General features: G+C 44.1%; 1 pseudogene across 1 annotated transcript in view; it reads left to right on the top strand.

Annotated features, from left to right (window-relative positions):
* Positions 1-784: 784 nt before the first annotated feature.
* Positions 785-20096, top strand: part of LOC120812261 (tripartite motif-containing protein 44-like) — a 44763-nt pseudogene continuing 25451 nt past the window's right edge. Inside the window, exons 1-2 of the transcript XR_013455164.1 lie at positions 785-2276; positions 8063-8140. The product of XR_013455164.1 is annotated as a tripartite motif-containing protein 44-like (transcript). The remainder of the gene's footprint in view (positions 2277-8062; positions 8141-20096) is intronic.

Genomic DNA, 20096 nt, shown 5'->3' with positions numbered 1-20096 from the left:
TTGTTCAATATTGCGTCACTTAAATTCAAACGACATTAGCTAATGCACGCGGCTCTAAATGTCACGTGTCCGTTATGTCCGTTATGGTGTGGGAGCAGGTGCGCACGTGATCAACTCAATAGCAACTTGCAGGACTCGAGGGTCGCTGCGGTTTTGGGCAGCTAGCTCCCGACACAACGTCAGCTAACGTCAGCGGATCATCGCGAGAACCGTTGGCTTCCACCACCTGCCTCCGGTGAGCTCCTTCCCCGTCAAACGGGTTCTCTCTCTCGGACCAGATGTGTGTGTGTGTGTCTCTCCCGTGCCCTAGCCCTAGATAGAAGAACACAGAGGGGGCGGGACACGGACAGGTATGTCCACTGCAAGCTCTACAAGGTGTGTGTGTGTGTGTGTGTGTGTGTGTGTGTGTGTGTGTGTGTGTGTGTGTGCTGCATTACAGCACTTTTACTACCGGTTGTTTGTGTCAGCATTGAGGAGTTAAAGTACACAAAGCTCAGGAGAAGATGGCTCCAAGGAGAAACAGGAAAATGAGATGTCTCTTCTTTGTGTGTGTTTCTTTGTGTACAATGTACACGATTGTCTCTCTTAACTTCCTTCAGGTTCACTCCTGCGGGGTGAGGTGAAAGAAGGGTGAGAGGGTTTAAGGACAGGGAAGAAAAAAAACAGAAAAAAAACATGTAAAGGTCACAGCCTGATGACTTGCAGAGGGAGGTGAGATTAAAAAAAAACCAGCGTTGTTGTTTGGGATCCTGCTGAGGATCCAGCTGTACTCAGCACTTTCTGTTTGCCTGTCAGTAAACAAAAGTGAGTCTGCGTTTGCACGCAGAGACGGTAACCGTGACTGCAGATAGGGTCCTTGCAAAATGATGGATTTCTAATGGTGTAGCTTGTGGGACAACATCTGTTGTGTAAGATTACGTGTTCAAGATTTGGAGCCTGGTCGGGGTTATCAAAATTTCAGCCGAACGACTTCTCTCGTTCTGGGGAATTTATTTGTCAGATCACAGGTCAAGTATCAGCGCTGCGTTTGCAAAGGCAGGAGCAGTTCAGGCAGCACACAGGCCGGAAGAACAACTCCCTAACATCAGCAAGAACATTATGTTTTATAACCCTTGAAAGACAGAGAAGGAAAGATTTCTATTGGCCCTAAACTGGCGTAGAGGAGGACCTTCCACCTCCCGCATCTAAAGACCCGGTCACATCCAATGTCCAGACTCCTGACTTAACGTAAACATCAGCGAACAGAGTGTGTATGTTGAATAGTGTTGGTGTGTCTCTAACCCCCCCTTTGGCTGGTAAATCTTCTAGTTGACCCGCAGACCTTACATTCCTCAGCCAGGACATAAACTGACTCCCCATCTTGTCAGACTTGTGTCTGCCTGCTTGGCAGATCCTGCTTCCCCCTTTACCTAACTCTTAAATCAAGACAAGACAGCAAACCCCCAACTAAGCCCATGAAAAGAACTTTTGATTATCAGTTGGGAGTATTATATCAGAGGGATTAGTGCAGAGGTTCTTGGACTTTCCCCTGTGCAAATATGAGAGCTGTTCAGAAAAGGTCACCGCTATTAATAACCTGTCCTCTCCTGTGTGTGTGTCTCCTATACGACTTATTCCTCTTATCCTAGTATCTATTATCAGCCACCATGGACCACAAAGGGGAACCCCAGGAAGACGTTATGGGGTTGAAACACAAGGAGCTGCCGCAGATGGATGGATCATGTGACGCGTGGGAGCCTGATGAGGCCCAAACGGCCACACAAGTTTGCCACACCTGCAACTTTGCCTTCTGCCGTGTGCATGCTGACGCACATGCCAGCAGCACACATCATCCCGTACAGCCTTACAACCATGCGGAGACACAAGCTAATGGACCTGGCAACGACAGAGTCTCCAGAGTTGGAGACGGAGCAGAGGATGAAGCTTGTGCGGACGGGGCAGCTGAAATTGCCACGAATCGGGAGACGCCGCCGCCCAATGGCAACGAGAGAGACGGGGCTGGTGGAAGACAGGGAGCCAGGAGCGGCCTGCACCCGGAGGCTGAGCCGGGTGATGGAGCCGAGGGTGCAGAAGCAGAGCAGGAGGCCGTGGCCGCCGGAGAGGCTGGGAAGAGGGACACTGTGACGGTGGAGAAGCTGCGCTGCAAGAAGCATGCACAGGAAGGCTCCCTGTACTGTAAACCTGACGAGAAGATCATCTGTGTGGTGTGCGTCGTGCAGGGTGAGCACCGCGAGCATGAGATCATCACCCTGCATGAGGCCTACGTTTGGCAGAAGGTGAGTCAGACACCCAGTAATGGAATCATGTCCGGCTCGGTTTTGCAGAGTGTTTGTGATTTTTCTAGAACTATTTAGAGTCAAATGTTGCCGGCACGATGAACACATTTTGTTATTGCACAGTGGACTGATTGACAGAGGGGGGATCGATAGTATCAGAAACCATGACTTGGTTTGGGATTAATATGAACAGCTGTCAAAGGATTCGCTTGTGAACACCAAAACAAACTGAATGAGCCGCACTAGTACCGACCCACGTGGTGGGCTGAGGGTAATTCACAGAGCACAAGGTTTGTCCTCTGCCCTCTGGCAGGGGATCTGAAAAACAAAAGTAGAACAGCGCCTTACTCTTACTTTATGGATTGATGAGAGACAAAGGGGGTCACACACACACACACACACACACACACACACACACACACACACACACACACACACACACACTGTTGCGTCAATCTCCGGTCACAAGAAAAGAAAAGAGCTTTCTCTCGAGTTGTCCTTTGTGTCCACCGGAGAGAAAGCTCTTTTCAAGTTTGGGCAGAGCCGTGATTAATCAGAAAAAACACACGAAACTTGACAGTTGATAACCAGCGTGGCAGCAAGAACAAGGATCAAAGGCCTGAAGTCAAGCTGTCGACGCAAAGGAAGAATTGACTGGAAACGTTTTCACCATGGCAAAGGAAACTCTTGGGAAAACGGTCAAGCAACTGAAGCAAGAGCGAACCTTAGCTAAATCTGCTTTCACTAAGCAAGCAAACTACCTGAACAAAGCTTCAGATGGGATGATTAAACATGAACTTCTAGAAGAGTTCAGCAAGCTCAGTTCCTTGGCAAGGCATGTCAGCGATGCTAATGAAGACTACAGGGCTAGACTACTGGCTGAAGTAGGAACTGAAGAGGACGAAGAAGTAAAGCTCAACGAGCACCAGCAGGCTGAGCTTGAAAGGACAATGGAAGAGTGCGACATGAGACTGGGGAACATCCGTGAGGCAGTCCAATCCAACCTCTGGCTAAGATATGGTAAAGAGGAGGTAGACTTTGCAATCCAAGAAGCGGAAAAAGCCTGTGACAGAGCCCAAGCAAGCCCCATCACTGCTATCAATCGGGACGGCTATGAACTACAGCTGGAGAGAGCGAGGAGGCTGATCCATAATACAACTATAAGCCTGAAAGACTGGGAAAAATGGATCCCACATGTTCAGGCAGCAGACCTGAAGGGCAGGTTGAAAGACCTGAGAATATTTGGGAGCAACCTTGAGGCCAGGAGAGCAGAATTCCTCACCGCACAAAGAATTGCAGAAGACGAAAGAAGAGGTCCGGACCAACCGCTTCAACCAACAGCAGTCCCACAGCCTGTGGTGAGAATAAAGCCAACATGTCTACCCAAATTCACTGGGATTAGGAGAAATTTCCATAGATGGCAGAGAGACTGGGAAAGTCTGCAAAAGCAGGGAGAGCCGACTGGATCGGTGGAAGTGAAGAAGTTCCAACTCCTTGACAGTGTGGAGGAGAGGATATGTAAAGACCTGGGTTTGTCAACATACAACAGTGCTGAAGACATTTTTAGAGTACTTCCAAACAGGTATGGAAACAAGCAAACGATTGCTTTGGAGGTAATTGAGGACCTAGAGAGGATCCCTCCCTTAAAGTCACACCAGCCAAGGAAGGTAATTGACCTAATTCAGGCTGTGGAAAAGGCCCTGAATGACCTCACGGAGCTCCAAAGCACAGGAGCCATAAAGAATCCCCTTGTGATCAGATCCATAGAGAGCAAGCTCCCGGATAATATAAAGAGGGACTGGCTGGCGTTCATGGTCAATCCAAGAAATGGAGTCACCCATGATAATCACTTCGACAGCCTTCTAACATTCTTAAAGACACAAGAGGAGATTCTAGAGAGGCTAGACCAATTGGCCGTAGGTGAAAAACCTGAAAAGAAAGTTACGTACCTGGAGAAGAGGTATGCCTTCACAAAGTCAACAAGGAAAGGAGGATGTGTTGTCTGTGGAGAGGAGAAGCATCGTGACAAGATCTTCTTTTGTAAGCAGTTTAAAGAACTGGAACCTAATGAAAAGCTGAATGTTATTGAAAGGCTGGGAGCATGCAGAAGATGCCTCCGATGTCACGCAGATGATGGTGAATGCACCGACACTTACCTGTGCAGGAACAGAGACTGCAGAAGAGGAAGCTCTTCAGATCACCATTTCTTTCTCTGCCTGAAAGGAGGATTTAAGGGGAAAGATTCAGCGAAAGTGGGAAAACCCAGCACCAGGAGGCAAACATTCACGGAGGAACAAGAGAAATTGATATCCGAGCTGACCCCAGACATGGCAGGAAAAGTCAGGAGAGCCTTCTCCAACATGGCTGCAAAATCACAATGCACTGGAAGAAGCCTCCCTGTAGTGATGGACTCAAGGACATGTGAGTTACCAGTTATTCTTATGCTTCTCGAAGTAACTACCAACGCAGGACAGAAAATTGGAACTCTCATTGACTTGGCATCAGATACCAACTACATCACTCATGTTGCCGCCAAGAGACTGAAGCTCCAAAGTGAAAATATCACGCTTGTCGTCCATGGAGTTGGAGGCATGGCCATGAAGGTGGAGACCAAAAGATACTTACTCAAGGTAAGAGTCAAGACACCCAGAGGCACGGATAGAGCTCATGAGTTGATCTGTTATGGGTTGGATGAAATTGCAAATGTTCACAGAGTAATCAAAGCACAGCAACTCAAGAAGTTCTTCCCGGAGACCAACCTGGAAGATCTTCACAGACCGGAACATGTTGAGCTTCTCATAAGCCACCGTGAAGGAAGACTTGCTCCACAGAGAATAAAAGTAGTAGGAGATCTCGTCCTGTGGGAAGGCCCCTTAGGAAAAACTGTTGGCGGAGCACATCCAGACCTCTGTGAAGTAGTGGGTATGGCCCTGCACAATTCTGAGACTCACTTTGCACGGTCAATGAGGGTCACAGCAGTGAAGTACCAGGAAATTGCCAAGATGCAAGAATCCAGAGCTCAAACCAAAGCCACTGTTATTGGCAGGGAATTCTTGGACTGGTGGAAGTGGGACAGCATTGGTGCGGCTTGCGAACCCATGTGTGGAGGATGCCGGTGTGGTAACTGTCAGCCAGGAGGCAAAGACATGACTCTGAGTGAAGAAAGAGAGCTTGAGATGATCAGGCAGGGCCTCAGCTTTGTGAAGTCAGATGCGCATAGTCGAGAGCCTCACTGGGATGCAAAATACCCGTGGATTGAAGATCCAAGTTCCCTGCCCAACAACAGAAGCGCAGTGGAAGCCACGTTTCTGAGGACGGAGAAACGGCTCAAGAAAGAACCAGAGTGGCGTACAGCATACTCAACTCAAGTCCATGAGATGGTGGAAAGGAGGGCAGCGAAGAAACTCACTAGAGAGACCATTGCTGACTGGAAAGGACCAGTCTGGTACGTCAGTCACTTGGTGGCGCCAAACCCGAACTCTGTAACGACACCTGTCCGACTGGTATGGAACAGCAGCCAAAAGTTTAGAGGAATCAGCATGAATGACCTTCTCCTGAAAGGGCCTGATGGGCTTAATCCCATTCGAGCAGTGCTACTAAGGTTCAGGAGAGGAGTCCATGCTGCCCTCGGCGACATCAAAAAGATGTACAATTCTGTGTGGCTCGAAAACCTGGAGATGCACCTCCATAGATTTCTCTGGAGAAACAGCGAAGATGAAGAAATTGAGGAATTTGCCATCACCAGGGTCAACATGGGCGATCGACCGGCAGGGTGCATCGCACAACTGGCCATGAGAGAGACAGCAAGGCTGCCCATGTTCACTCATCTGGAAGAGGAACGGAGAGTCCTTGAGGAGGATTCCTATGTAGACGACATTCTGACATCCCACAATGACCTGGAAAAGCTAGACAGAACTACCAAAAAAGTCGAAGAAATTCTGAAGGCAGGTGGATTCTTCCTAAAGCCATGGGTCCGATCAGGCCAAAGTGGGAGGCAGACGTCCACATCAGAACGTCCAGCATCGTTCGAGGAAGTCTTCATTCTCCCCAACCAAATGAGGGAAGGGAACAAAGCCCTGGGAGTTGGTTACCTGGTCGAACCAGACAAACTATACCTCACGACCTCGATAAACTTCTCAAAGAGAAAAAAGAAGATGAGAATCGGTCAAAATCTCGTCGAGGAAGAGGTGAGGAGAAAAACTCCAAACCCATTGACTAGAAGACAACTGCTTAGCCAAGTAGCTAGTTTATATGATCCAATAGGCCTTGCAACACCTGCCAAACAGAAAGGAGCCATTCTGGTCAGGAAAGCATTTCAAGAAACGGGAGGCAAGAATCTTCTACGAGACACATGGGACACACCGCTGTCTGAAAGACTCAGGGAAGAAGCCATCCACCTGTTTGAGGAATACACACGCCTCAACCAAATTACCTTCCATAGAAGCCTCACACCAGTCAAAAGGATTGGAGAACCCTGGGGAATAACATTCTCAGATGGTAGCGACCAGAGCTATGGAGCTGTTGCATACTTCAGGTGGGAGACCGAGCAAGGCATTCTGGTCCGGCTCATTGAGTCCAAAGCCAAGCTCACACCACTTGACCAAAAGGGAGAAGCAGTGAAGGCTGAGGTCTGTGGTGCTGTATTTGCGGCAAGACTGAGAAAATACATTGAAAAGCACAGTCGGATACAAGTCAAACGGTGGCTCCATCTGCTGGACAGTCAAACTGTGCTGGGTGCCATCCAAAGGGACAGTTATGGGTACCAAACCTTTTTTGCGAACAGAGTGGGAGAGATCCAGAAGTCCACATCAGTTGGAGATTGGAGATGGATTCCAGGTGAACAAAACATTGCTGACCTTGTTACAAGAGGAGCAACGCCAGAAGACCTCAAAGAAAACTCTGTGTGGCAGAATGGCCCAGAGTTTCTGAAACAACCTGTGGAAGAGTGGCCGACAAAGTCAGCCAAAGACATCGCTGCGGATGCTAAAGAAGGTATAAACCGGCTCCAAAGGAAATGTTTTACAGCAGCACTGACCCGAGCGCAGTTGGAAAAAAAACGACATGCTCCACCTGCCACTGCAATGCCCCCACCGTCAAACCAAAACAAGGACGACTTGCAAATCCAAATCCAAGTCCGGAGGCCACCTTCTGGTTCTTCAGTGAGGAAATTACTTAACATCAGTAAGTTCAGCTGTTTAACCAGGTTGATAAGAGTCATTGCCTGGGTGTGGAGAGCTGCCACAAAGTGGAAAGAAATGCTGGCCAAGACCCCAACCAGAAGCAAGCCAAAGAGTCCACCGGAGAGAAAGCTCTTTTCAAGTTTGGGCAGAGCCGTGATTAATCAGAAAAAACACACGAAACTTGACACACACATACACACATACAGCCTCATTAGTTACTCTAAACCTGCTTTAGTTTCTGTCCTACATCTATCCCCTGACACATTGAGCAGAAGAACTGGAATGGTGATATGATTTCCTGTTGCTGTGAGCATGTAAGACCTTATATGCATCGCATCCTGTAAATGACTGATGAGCTGTCAAGGATGTTCCATGCCTTTTCTTGTAAATGTCTTCTAAATGTCAAAACAAAAATGAGAATATTTGTTTTTGTCGTTGCGCCCTGTCTCCCTTCGTATAGAGTTAGGACAACAGAATTTGATGCTCTTCAAAAATAAATAACAGTGCAATAATGGACTACTAACAAATAGTCTTTTTGTAGTTATATGCTGTTTTTGATGTTGTAGCGTTGTGCTTACTGTCCGGTTTTTTTTGCCCCATTTTAAGAGCAGGCAAGGTTATGACCTTTTGGCCTGCATGCAACAGATGTCCGAGAAGATCAAGTCCAAGTGGACAAACCCTGAGGTGAGTGCGAACTCTCGCACACATCACTGCTGCAGCAATAAAAACACACTTAACCGGTTTGCAGTAATTGACGGACGTTTCAGTCAGCTTGAAAAATTAAAACTGAACAGCCTTTCAATGCGATTCTGTATTTCAGTTTCCCCAGTCAATCTGACATTTTATTGATATGATTTGGTATTTTCAATGTATCTCAAAATAGAAAAAATGATACATGTTTAATACATTTTCAAAATGCTTATGTCTATATGGTTAGTAAACATGAGAGCCAACTATTTCATGCCCCATTCTGCAGCAACAGTTCTACTTCGAGTGAACAAGTGATGTCGTCATATGAGTCATCTCATAGTCGGGCCTCAGCTGCTGTAGGTTTTTATGAGCCAGCACTCTGTCAGTCAAGTCAGAGGTTGTGTTTTCAACTTGGTGTACTCCTAGTCGAGAGAACCACACACTGTACTCTGTTTTTACAGTCCTATTGGACTTTTTTTGCGTTGAAGAAATCCTCCTCTTTAGGACAGAGATTCCAATATTTTCTATTCCTCTGTAAATTAATAACATGGACAAGAGATTCCTTTCATTCAATGTAGCCAATATGACACAAATACTCAATACACCCTCATAAAGCTGTGAAACAAAGACAGGAAATAATGGTCAATAGTTGAAGTAATGATGGTAACATTTTTGCAACCAGGTTGCCGTCACCTCTTGATATCAACAAGGCAAAAGCGCCAAAGTGTATTTTCACGTCAAGTCAACCTTGAAAACCTTGGCTGTGTTTCCATTACGGATGCTATAGCGGGGATGCGGGGGGGCTGTTCTGCCACTGAAAATCCAACCTGACCGCCGTGAGAGGTGTAAGGGTGAGCGACCGCACCGGCTCTCTCAACCACCCCTGCGACGCCTTTCTTTTCCCCTGGTGGTCTTTAAAACTGTGTCTGAACGCACCGGGGAGCTGCGGCACAGGGAAGCATCGCTCGGTAGCTGCAGAGATGTGACTGGAGGTTGTGGCACGATGCAGAAGGTTAATTTGACTAGCTGGCAGCTGCCGCCCGATCCAAGTTCACGTCTATTATCATGCTGAAATATTAATGCTGCCCCAAGGGTTATTTCTCCTCCTCTCTCTCTCCCTCTATCTCTTCCTCACCACCCCTCCTTTCCTCACCCTCTCACCCTCCCTCCCTCTATCTACACCCCCCCACCCCACCCAATCCAATAATATCAAAATAAAAGCCCCATGGAGGGAATTCTTACTGTAATGTTTGTGATGAGGCCTATTCATTAAAAACGTCTTAGTTTGAATAACAAACATTCTGTCTCCCAACCCCTCCTCACCCAATTCCATCATTACAAAATAAAAGCCTCAATGATTATCTGTACCTTAACCATGAAGCTCAGAATTAAGCAGTTTCGTTGAAATACGTATTGCTCTTTCAAATACTACCACAACCACTACGAATATTACTAGTACTTCTAGCACTACAACTGATACTTCTACTACCATACTACTAGTATTTCTACTGCTATTAATACTACAACTACTACTAATGTTATTACAAATACTACTATGGCTAATAGTATTAGTATTACAGCTACAAACAATTTAAAACCTCTTTTTATTCATCTTAGGTTTTGTTATTTCTGTAATTTTTAAATTCATTTAAGCTCCTGCAACTTCAGTATTTTTTAGAAATTATATTGAAATTTAGCTTCACATTTCTGTATTTTCAGCAGTTCTTTCAAATAATTTCAGCTTTTCTTATGCCTGTATTAACAGCAGTGTTTTAATATTCATTTCTGTATTTTTTTTGCAATATTTCACATTCATTTTAGCTGTTTTCATTTCTGCTTTTTCAGCAAATCTATTGAAATTCCTTTCAGCTTCTCTCATTTCTGTATTTTCAGCAATTTCAAATTAATTTCAGCTTTTCTAATATCTGTAATTTAAGCAAATGTATTCAAATTCCCTTCAACTTTCTGTAATTTCAGCTATTTTGAAAAATTAATTTCAGCTTTCAGCTTTTTGCATTCTGTTAGGGTTTCGGAAAGCTCTCGAGGGAGGACTCACTCCTTTGTTCTCGTCCCGGCCGGAAACGAAGAATCAAAAGAGTCAGCTTGCTTAAATTCAAAAATCAAAAAGTATTTAATAACTAAACAACGTTACAAGGAACACAATTTCAAAGTGAAATACTACTTATGCCTCAATGAGTGAATTTAACAAAGCATACATCGTTTAAGTCTTCATCTTATAACTAGTATACTTTAATTACAACAACCCATCATTAATGATCCCCGTTCATCACACTTCATCATAAGATCTAAGACAGTTCATGTGGTTCAATTCTCAAGACATTTGCCCCAGTTGGCTGCCTTACATTAAGTTGTTCATTTACTACCTGACAGGAGAAAAAACTCCCAAAAAAACCCCTTTGGGGATAAAGTTGGGAGAAATCCATAAAGGACGGCAATTGGCATCCGTCCCCAGGTTTTAACATCACATTGTGACAGAATGTTAATGTGTACAGTGTTTATATGATTTAAATGACTATGAATTGTGTTTGATTGAAATTGCATTCACTTCATCTAACATGTTAATGTAATACCTAATATCTAACATCACACAAACTATAATTCTAACACTAAACATTATTACACGTACTATAATTTCCTGACTAGGGGTGCACTTCTCGCTTAAATCCCCTCAATTCCCTCCTTGCTCACAGTTCACTGTGAGCATCTCTCAAAGACTGAAAAATTATCATACAGTCACATCCGTCAACAGTGATTGTCCCTCATCATCTACTCGCTACCGATTTCCCTGTATACTAGTCTCACTAAGCGCAATATCGACCAATTCCTGCAGGAATCCAAGGATGCAGGAGATGCAGCTTCATCCGTAGTGGACTAGATCATGACTGTAACACAAGAAGGGTTAACGCAGACGGGCATGCACTTTTCTGTTGTGCAATAATACTGACAAACCCGTTGGTGAGAGGATTGTCGTCGCCTTAGTTGTCTGCCAGCTGCTGGTTCAAGCTGTCAGTGGGGCTTGTGCTCTGGTCACCAAGCCACCAGGAGCTGTGTTGTTGCACAACAAACAGATCCAAACATTTTGCAGAAGTTACCGTTTCCAGCTAACATCATGTCTAAAGCCACTTTATTATTCTAGGCCATGAGTCTCATTTCATCCAATGACTCATGCAGGTCTTCATTTGTAGCACCTATCTGTCATTAAATGCAGTTTCATCCAATCACCATTTTATTATTGTCCACAAATTCAGCAGTGATCTGATTCTGGAATTCAACATCATCTGGCACCCTCCTTGACACCTTCTTAGCTTCCTTTTCGCTTATTCATGTGACCTTCGGACTAATGTGGATCTGTCTTTCTTCTTAAGGCTTTCTCTGGTGGTGTTTATTCCTGGTGATGTGATCTTAACTACCAGTAACTGTGTCTACTGTTAACCGCATCAGTGTCTTAGGTAAACCGTGAGTTTCCCCTGAGGAATCAGTGTAGTTCGTAACACAAATAATTACTTATTCAATCTTTCTCCCACATGGCTGCTGTTGGAAAACCTCCTGAAGATGTCTCCCTGGATCTCTTAGTGAATCTGGTCTCAGTCGCTTAAAGTTCAACACATATCAACACATTATATAGGGACAAGGTATCTGAAACTAAAGGAAAAACACTATAGGACATATAATTTACCCCCCCCCCCCCCCCCCCCCCCAGGGGCAGCTCTGGATGTGTCTTTCAATTGATGCTCCCATCCCTGTTTGTTTCTGGAGGGATGACATCATCAAACAGAATAACCGAAGAATAACAGAAAGTGATGCTTCAAGTTGACAACACATGTTGAGGAGGAGAATATAACCAGTGAGTCAATGGTTGGACACCATCTCTCCACTTGTTGTTGTGTGGATTCACTTGCATTGAATAATGATCTCAGCTCTGTTTGGAGTAAAATAAAAACAACACATACAGGAACTTCTAACCTCCTAAAAACAATTCTTATTTTCAATTCTTACTATGATATATGCCTTTCAACAGAGACGATGCTGTAGTTATCTGAATAGACATAATTCTATGAAATGGTGGACTTCTCCCTCCTCCTTCTGTCCAAATGTTCCCCGTGAATGTGTCTAATGCTGCTTAGTTTTATCTTGGTAATGATTTGTCATTGCAACCGAATAGCCGCCCTGAATTCAAAATCCTCAAGTTCTGTTACTGTAATATCGTTGGCGTTTGTTTGTTTGAACATTCTTATCATATTTGTTTATCAGGTGTCCCAGCAGTTCTCGTTCCTTCTCTAATCTGGAAATGGTGTGTCACATTAGCTCCGTGTCTGTGGATTTCTTCGTTGTATGTGTGTGCCTATACTTCTCCTCCTTGATGTTCCTCTGTTGGAACATCTGCTGTTGTCAGCGGTTTGGTCAGATGACACATAGCTGTCATGCTAGACGTGTGATTAAGCTTCACGCTCCCTCCTTGGACCTCGGATCACCTCAGTTCCTGTGAGCAGACTGCTCTGCTAACCGGAGGTCCCATTGGGACAAGATTCCCCAATCGGCTGTTGAATAGAGAAGCACAAGTGGTGCAGCTATGTGTGTGGATGGATTTTATGGCTCCGACAGGAGATTCCTCCTCTTATCAGTCGTTGGTTTAGGGAGGTCTGCTCACTCCCTCCTCGACCACGAGTCGCCATCACCTTTCAACCTCTGCATCTCCTCTGAAATGCAGCCTCTCAGACTCGTCCCTAATTCACTCCCATCTCAGCATCTGCCTATTGCTTCTCCAACAGGGAGCTAAACTCCCAACAAAGTCATAATTTTTCCTGACTCCTGATGGTCACCTGATGGTGGAAGGAGTTCCCTAATGAACATAATAAACACACATACCTACCTACTACTACAACTGAAGTAATTAGCACCTGGATGGCACTCACAAATGTTGCTTTCTTAGAAGGAAAAATCTCTTCTTTGCTCCGGCTCTTCTGGTTCTGTTCCCTCTTATTTAAATTCACTTACTGCAAGTCGCTTTGGATTAGAGCCTCAGCTGATTGAAAAATGTGATGCGTTGACGTAAAGAATGCCTCTGCATATCTTTATCTGCTCCTAGAGTATTTACACACTGTTTTGGAAAATTTCCTTTCTCAAACGGCCTTGTTTCCAACCGATTTGAGGAGCCATTTATTTATAGAAATTAAAATCTCCGACATAACTGATTATTAACTGATTATTGACCCCCATAGTCAACTCAGGAAAAATTAACACCAATATTGCCTTTGTGTCCCCGTTCAATGATCTCTTTGAGTTTTTGCTTGTAGGCCCCACATGGGATGATGTATGACTGTTTCATGTCTTCATCAACTAATTGACCAACCAGCAATAAATCTGCTCATACCAAGATTACACAAAAATATTACCTCACATTCTCACCCTCACAGTCAATTTCTTCTCCTTTTACCTTCAGCCTGTTTGCTCTGTAATGATGTGTCATCATCTTTGAAAACCTGTGCATTACTGCATAACTCTTCAACCTGTATTTCCCATTTTTACACTTCCACTTACCCTTGGTCATTCTTTCAAACACCTGCGTGTGTCTCTCATAACATTCCAACCTACTTTTCTCTTCTTTGCTGACCTTTGTAACCACTTTCATAAGTGGTCGAGCATTTGCAGTATCAGTCTCTAAAACTTCAATCAATGTATCAGAATGTGAACCTCAAACCCTGGTGATATCAACAAAGGTTCTCCAAACCCTTCAGGGTCATAAAACAACAATGAAGATTGTGAGTCCCTTGATCCCAAAAAGTACCAGGAGATAATAAATCAACTTAGCATCAGACCCATCTGTTCCAGACCCCCCTCCAGTGTTAATCTCCACTTTTATTGCTCTTCAGCCCAAAAGCAAAGCAGAGGGTGGGAGACATGTCTGTTACTTGCAGATACAAACTCAGCTCATGCTTAGTTTGATCCAATCCATTCATTCATTACTGATAGATCACCAACCTCTCATGGTTAGGGTATCCAAATGTAAGGGTGTACTACTTGTTGTACATTACAGGATGACCGTCTGTAACAAGTTTCCATATTTCGTGTACTGGTGCTATCAATGTTCCTTTGATCAGACATTTGCTTCCATCATCAAGATACTGTATCAAGTGTATCGTGCACTATGCACTCAATAGCAGCACTCAACAATTTACAGCCCATCTCTGAGTCTAGGAGAAGACTCGAAAAACTACAAACATTAATACAACATACGGACAATATATACAACAATTCTCCTGATTTCTTATCACCTTCATTCCTCATTTAAATCTTACACAACCTTGTGTCTTAATTTTCAATGACTGATTTCCCCTTTTTTTTAATCAATCTTCCCTACGGGTTTAAGTCTAGTTTCAGCTGACACTCTCAGCAGTCTATAATCTCTAGTCTCCCTTTTTCTACCTGGAATGTGAGTCGTAAACCGTAGAGGCTGAGGGTGCTTATCTGAGCTGTTGGAAAGCAGCGGGGGTCGGTGTGTCACCAGTCAGTTGTTTAGGGCTCGTCAGAACTCTGTCTCCATCAACGTGGCATCTGTTGCTGTGGTCACCACATATGGGGAGGTGGAGGCTGGGGTGTGCCCAGTCTCTGGTTCTGCCTGGGCTGCAGTGGGTAGGGAAACCTTCCTGGAGGAGCATTCGACCGTGTGTTCCCTTCATATTTCACTGGACACGTTCTTGACCAATGTCCCACCTGCCCACGGTTGGATATGTGGCTTCTGGAGGAACAGGGTATTGGGGTTGTTCATCACTCACCGACAGTTGTTTCCTGACTCTCCGTTTTTCCGTTGCTTCTGCATCTGCTGCTGTCAGTTGAACCTTCAGAAGCTGTTTCGTCAGTCTCTTGTTTTTTCCCCGTTCGATCGTCTCCACTGCTTACTGTTTCTGGTGGTAATGGGTGAGACGGTCTCTCCATGTGATTTCATCCATGTTGTCCAGTCCCACTACTCCCTCTAACAGGGACAAGCCTTGCAGCACAGTGTCTCGCCAGATCACAGCAGTAGGTTTGTTATTGTCATGTCTTTCTCCTGTGGCCAAATGGCATTCTATTTCTGCTCTCCTCAGATATTGAGACTTGTCTTCACCTTGTTTCATACTCAGACCCATCAGGATGGACATACTTGGCTTTGTAGGCCAGATGTTTCGCATTGTGGCCCAAAATACTCCTCTGACCTTATCAAATGGAGCCTCATCCTCTTTGTTGGTGGTTCCCGCTCTTGCTTCTAAGGCTCTTAGGTTGTCAGTACCCTCCATGTGGGCTATTAAGGCTCTCATATCTCCAAGAGCCAACTCATCACCTATTGTGTGCCCTTCAAAGAGCAGGATCATGGGTTAGCTCCTTCTCCCAATGGCGGCAATGCCGTCTCCAGCGTTTCCCTGTCTCGATGACTCCAGGGTAGAAATACGCTGGGCTCACAATCTGCTTCTTCTTCTTCTGTCAGGTCAACAGCAGGTTTGGGGGTGTTTGGGTCGACTGCAGTCCAGTAGACAAGCAGCCGCTTGGTGCGGACACATCTCTTATCCTCTCTTTTGAGGGCTCTCTTCTCACTCTTTCTATTTAATTTGCCGGCTTCTACATAAGCCGTAGTGGCTTGATTTCTCGCTGTTACAGTCTCCCTCCACACCTTGCGCCTGTCTTCACCTGCTAGCGGCGACACCGTTGGAAACCACCAACTCTTTTGCCATCTTTTCAAATATCTCTTCATCCTACTCCACTCCCTCTCTCTTTCCTTGGACTCAGTTTGTTCTTCCATAAACTCTCTGGCCCTACCAAGCAATTTCTGAGTTGTAAGCGCAGCCATCATGCAACCTGGAATACTCTAAACAACCGCTAAGCTGCCCCTTCTGTCCTAGGTGTTACTCTGTCACTAACAGAAAGAAAAAACAAACCAAGTCACTTCTAACAGCTGTCCGAGGAAATGTGAAATCGAACTGTCAACCGGAATCGACACAGTAAAACAAACAACCAAATCTAAAAGAAAGGAGGGCAATTTACAACATCGAATCAGTCCAATAACTACAGTGTAATTTACTAAAACTATCTTGTTAGACCACTAAGTTAAATCAACTTAACAGTACCTCTAACCACAAAATCAAATCAATCACAGAACTGTAAAAATTTGTATAATCAATGATCAATGCCAAAGACTATGGTTACAATTAAACAGAGGAAAAAGAGAAAGAATTAACTATATTTCAAATCAAAACTCAATCTTAATTCAAAATTCAAAAGTCTAAAAATTAAACTTTAATAAAATTAATCTTGATGTCTAAAAATGAATTAATCCAAATTATTAATCAAAGTTACAACATTAATCAAAGTTATGATGATACAGTCAAACTGCCGGCAATATTAATCAGGAAGTTGAGCAGAAGCACTCCCCCACAAATGCCGCCAGAGATTATACTGCAATATAAACAATTATCCACCCACAACCCAGAGACAATGCAATGACAGTCAATCTGGTTTCAGCTAAACATTGGAGATCGAAATCAAACAATTCATAACAGCTTCTCAAAAGCACCACATCAAAATTAAGTCAACCTCCAATTCCAATCCAAAATCGATGCAGAACTACAGTACCAACCAAATTCAACGTAACACTACAGCACTTTAATGTTTAAAATACACGTATATATATATATATATATATATATATATATATATATATATATATATATATATATACAATGTTAAGCAATCACATACACACAGTAAATCATAATCCGGAACATCTATTCATCAATCAAGCGCATGCACCACGTTGCTCAAACACTCACACCAGCATGCAAATATATATACACTATCATTTACACTAAAAGCGCTTATCTGCCACCCACCCTCTATTAAATATCCTATCTACCTAATTTTATAGGATTTCTAGAGAGTGGAAAATGTTAAGCAGAATCAATCCAGTCACCACTGGATTTTACATTAACCATAACCTGACCAGTCGATGCTGGATTTTCTACTTGTATGAATTTATTCTGCTGGTCTTTATGGCTCAGCAGACCAGTACGATGACTGGATTTTCTAACGCTCAAAGTGTGTACCTGAACGCACCAAACGCGCTTGTTTGGAATTTCTAAAAGCCGGCTCCCATTCGCATTCACTTTGCAAAAGTATGCCCCTATTGTTATTCAATATCAGCTTATTATATTCACCCAAGTCATTAATGCACTAGCCTTTAGTCTTTAGCATCTAAGGCCTTGCCTCATGGCCGACTGCCAGCACCACTCTAAATTTTCCTAAATCTACCTATCACAGAATTCATGAAAAAGGTTCTGTTTTACCTTGTTTGTACCCGTGGTACTTGCAGTCAAACCTCTCAGCAACGTCTTCCCCCAATCGAGAGCCCCACGTTGGGCGCCAAATGTTAGGATTTCGGAAAGCTCTCGAGGGAGCCCTCACTCCTTGTTCTCGCCCCGGCCGGAAACGAGGACACGAATGAGTCAATTCGTTTAAATTCAAAAATCAAAAAGTATTTAATAACTAAACAGCGTTATAAGGAATGCAATTACAAAGTGAAATACTAAGCGAACAGTAAAATATTTCGCGAAATAGAGAATCCTCTGAGCAAGTCTAAAGCGACTTATCAAAGCGGCTGCAGGAAAATTCTAACAGTCCTTTCCCCGCTTTGGTCCTTTGAAAACTCTTGAGGTGTGTCTTCTTGGGTGCATTTGAATGTCATTGGCTTCTTCTTCAAAGGGTCACCTCCTGGACTGTCCCCTTCACGTCGAGGTGTGAAGCTGCAGCTGTAACCTGAAACCTCACTGTACTATCTGTCCCTCACATTCTGATGCACTCAATGTAGATACATTTAGCTTTATGACTCAATGAGTGAATTTAACAAAGCATACATAGTTTAAGTCTTCATCTTTTAACTAGTACACTTTAATTACAACAATCCATCATTAATGATCCCCGTTCATCACACTTCATCATAAGATTTGCGGCTGTTCACGGCAATTTGCGGGCAACGCCGAAAACTGCCGTAAATTGTCAGAAATTTCTATAGAGTCTAGAGATAAAATGAGGCGGGTGACCAATAGCGACAGATCTGCCAACCAATCACGAGTGATTGAAAGTTGTGGTTTCATCCAATCATGAACAAGGAAACTCAAGCCTGGTGTGCCCACGTGTGGTTTTGCTGCCAATCACGAGTGATTTTATTTGTTAGTAAGTTGTGGTTTCATCCAATAAGGAGTAAGGATATTCAAGCCCGCTCGGCTCGGCCACCCGCGGTTTCGCTGCATTCATATGCTAATTCGGGCCATTCGCACCTCCGCCAGCTCTCCACCTACGTCATGGTTCGTTTCCGACAATTTGTGGCACAGACAAACGCAACGTGCGCGGGTTGCAAATTGTCGGAAATTGTCGGAAATTAGGGACATTTCCGGGCGTTTACGGGGACGAAAATCTCACTTTTCATGCAGTGTTAAGTCTTCATCTTATAACTAGTACACTTTAATTACAACAACCCATCATTAATGATAGACAGTTCATGTGGTTCAATTGTCAAGACATTTGCCCCAGTTGGCTGCCTTACATTAAGTTGTTCATTTACAACCTGACAGGAGAAAAAATTAAATTGAATAAAATTGGGAGAAATCCATAAAGGACGGCAATTAGCATCCGTCCCCAGGTTTTAACATCACATTGTGACAGAATGTTAATGTGTACAGTGTTTATATGATTTAAATGACTATGAATTGTGTTTGATTGAAATTGCATTCACTTCATCTAATATGTTAATGTAATAACTAATATCTAATAACACACAAACTATAATTCTAACACTAAACATTATTACAAATGCGCAGATTGATGAAAAGCAATCAAAGCGGTCCGATCTGCAGTCTGTGAGAAGGTGAAGACGAGTATTTATGCATATTATTGCAGGACCGGAGGCGCTTCGTAAGCATCCGGGTCCTGTCAGTAACTCAGGCCAGTCGGTGTGCGTTCCTTCTTCTCGGACAGCTTATTTTATGTACTCGCATCCTGCTGGGGTGGCGTCGTCCGGGACACACGCCGCCCTCAAGAGACGAGTCGGATATCTGGACGGCAGTACGGCGACACCAGCCCAGTGACGAATGACCGTCTGCGTCATCGCCGCATCGCCAAATGTGCGAGAGACGCAGACGGTTATTTTCATCCTCCCTCCCCCCCCTCTCTCTGTCTCTGTACGCTCCCTCCTAATGCTCTTTAAGACCGCAATTCCCCTTCCATCTCAACCCGCGGCATTCTAATTGAATTACTGGTGAATCGTTCCCTAGAAAGTTGCTCTGCTGACACCGGCTCACTCAGAACCAATAAAACGGTGTTTAAACTTTACCGTCGTTAAACCAAAAGCCTTCTGTCTCATTGTTCCGCTTCCTCTTTGAAGTTCTCTCCCATCCCCACTTTGAAGTTCTGCATTTGTGACTTTTGAAGAGCTGATGTTTTTCAAATTAACTCGTGTCGCTGTGTTGTGTTCGAGGTTTGATTTTTGAGAATCTCATTTCTGGGAGAGATAAAAGCGGGCATTAGAGGGATGGGTTCACTTGGAACTGGGCCACCATTGCCAAGGGCAAGGACAGTTCAAATCCATTAACTCCTAATGTGCTGTTAATGCTCCTTAAGCCATTTAAAAAAAGGCATGATACAAAACAGACCCCAGTAAACAGGACTGGCACTGATTTCAAAGAAAGTTAACCAGTTGAACTCTAGTGCTCCCAAAAAATCCCCCTCAAGGAGCATCAAAGTGGCTCTATGCCATTTTCTAAGAACGTCTGCATTTTTCATTACTTCATTGAAGCTGCCGTACGCTTACATTCAGGGAGATAAAAGAACACGATTGTATCCGCATGGTTGAAATTTATTTGAACACGCTTGGTGTCTGTTGAAACTTTAAAGATAATTCAAACATATT

The sequence above is a fragment of the Gasterosteus aculeatus genome, chromosome Y, assembly GCF_964276395.1.
Source record: "Gasterosteus aculeatus chromosome Y, fGasAcu3.hap1.1, whole genome shotgun sequence".
Lineage (NCBI taxonomy): Eukaryota > Metazoa > Chordata > Actinopteri > Perciformes > Gasterosteidae > Gasterosteus > Gasterosteus aculeatus.
This window is presented reverse-complemented; position numbering and strand designations above follow the sequence as displayed.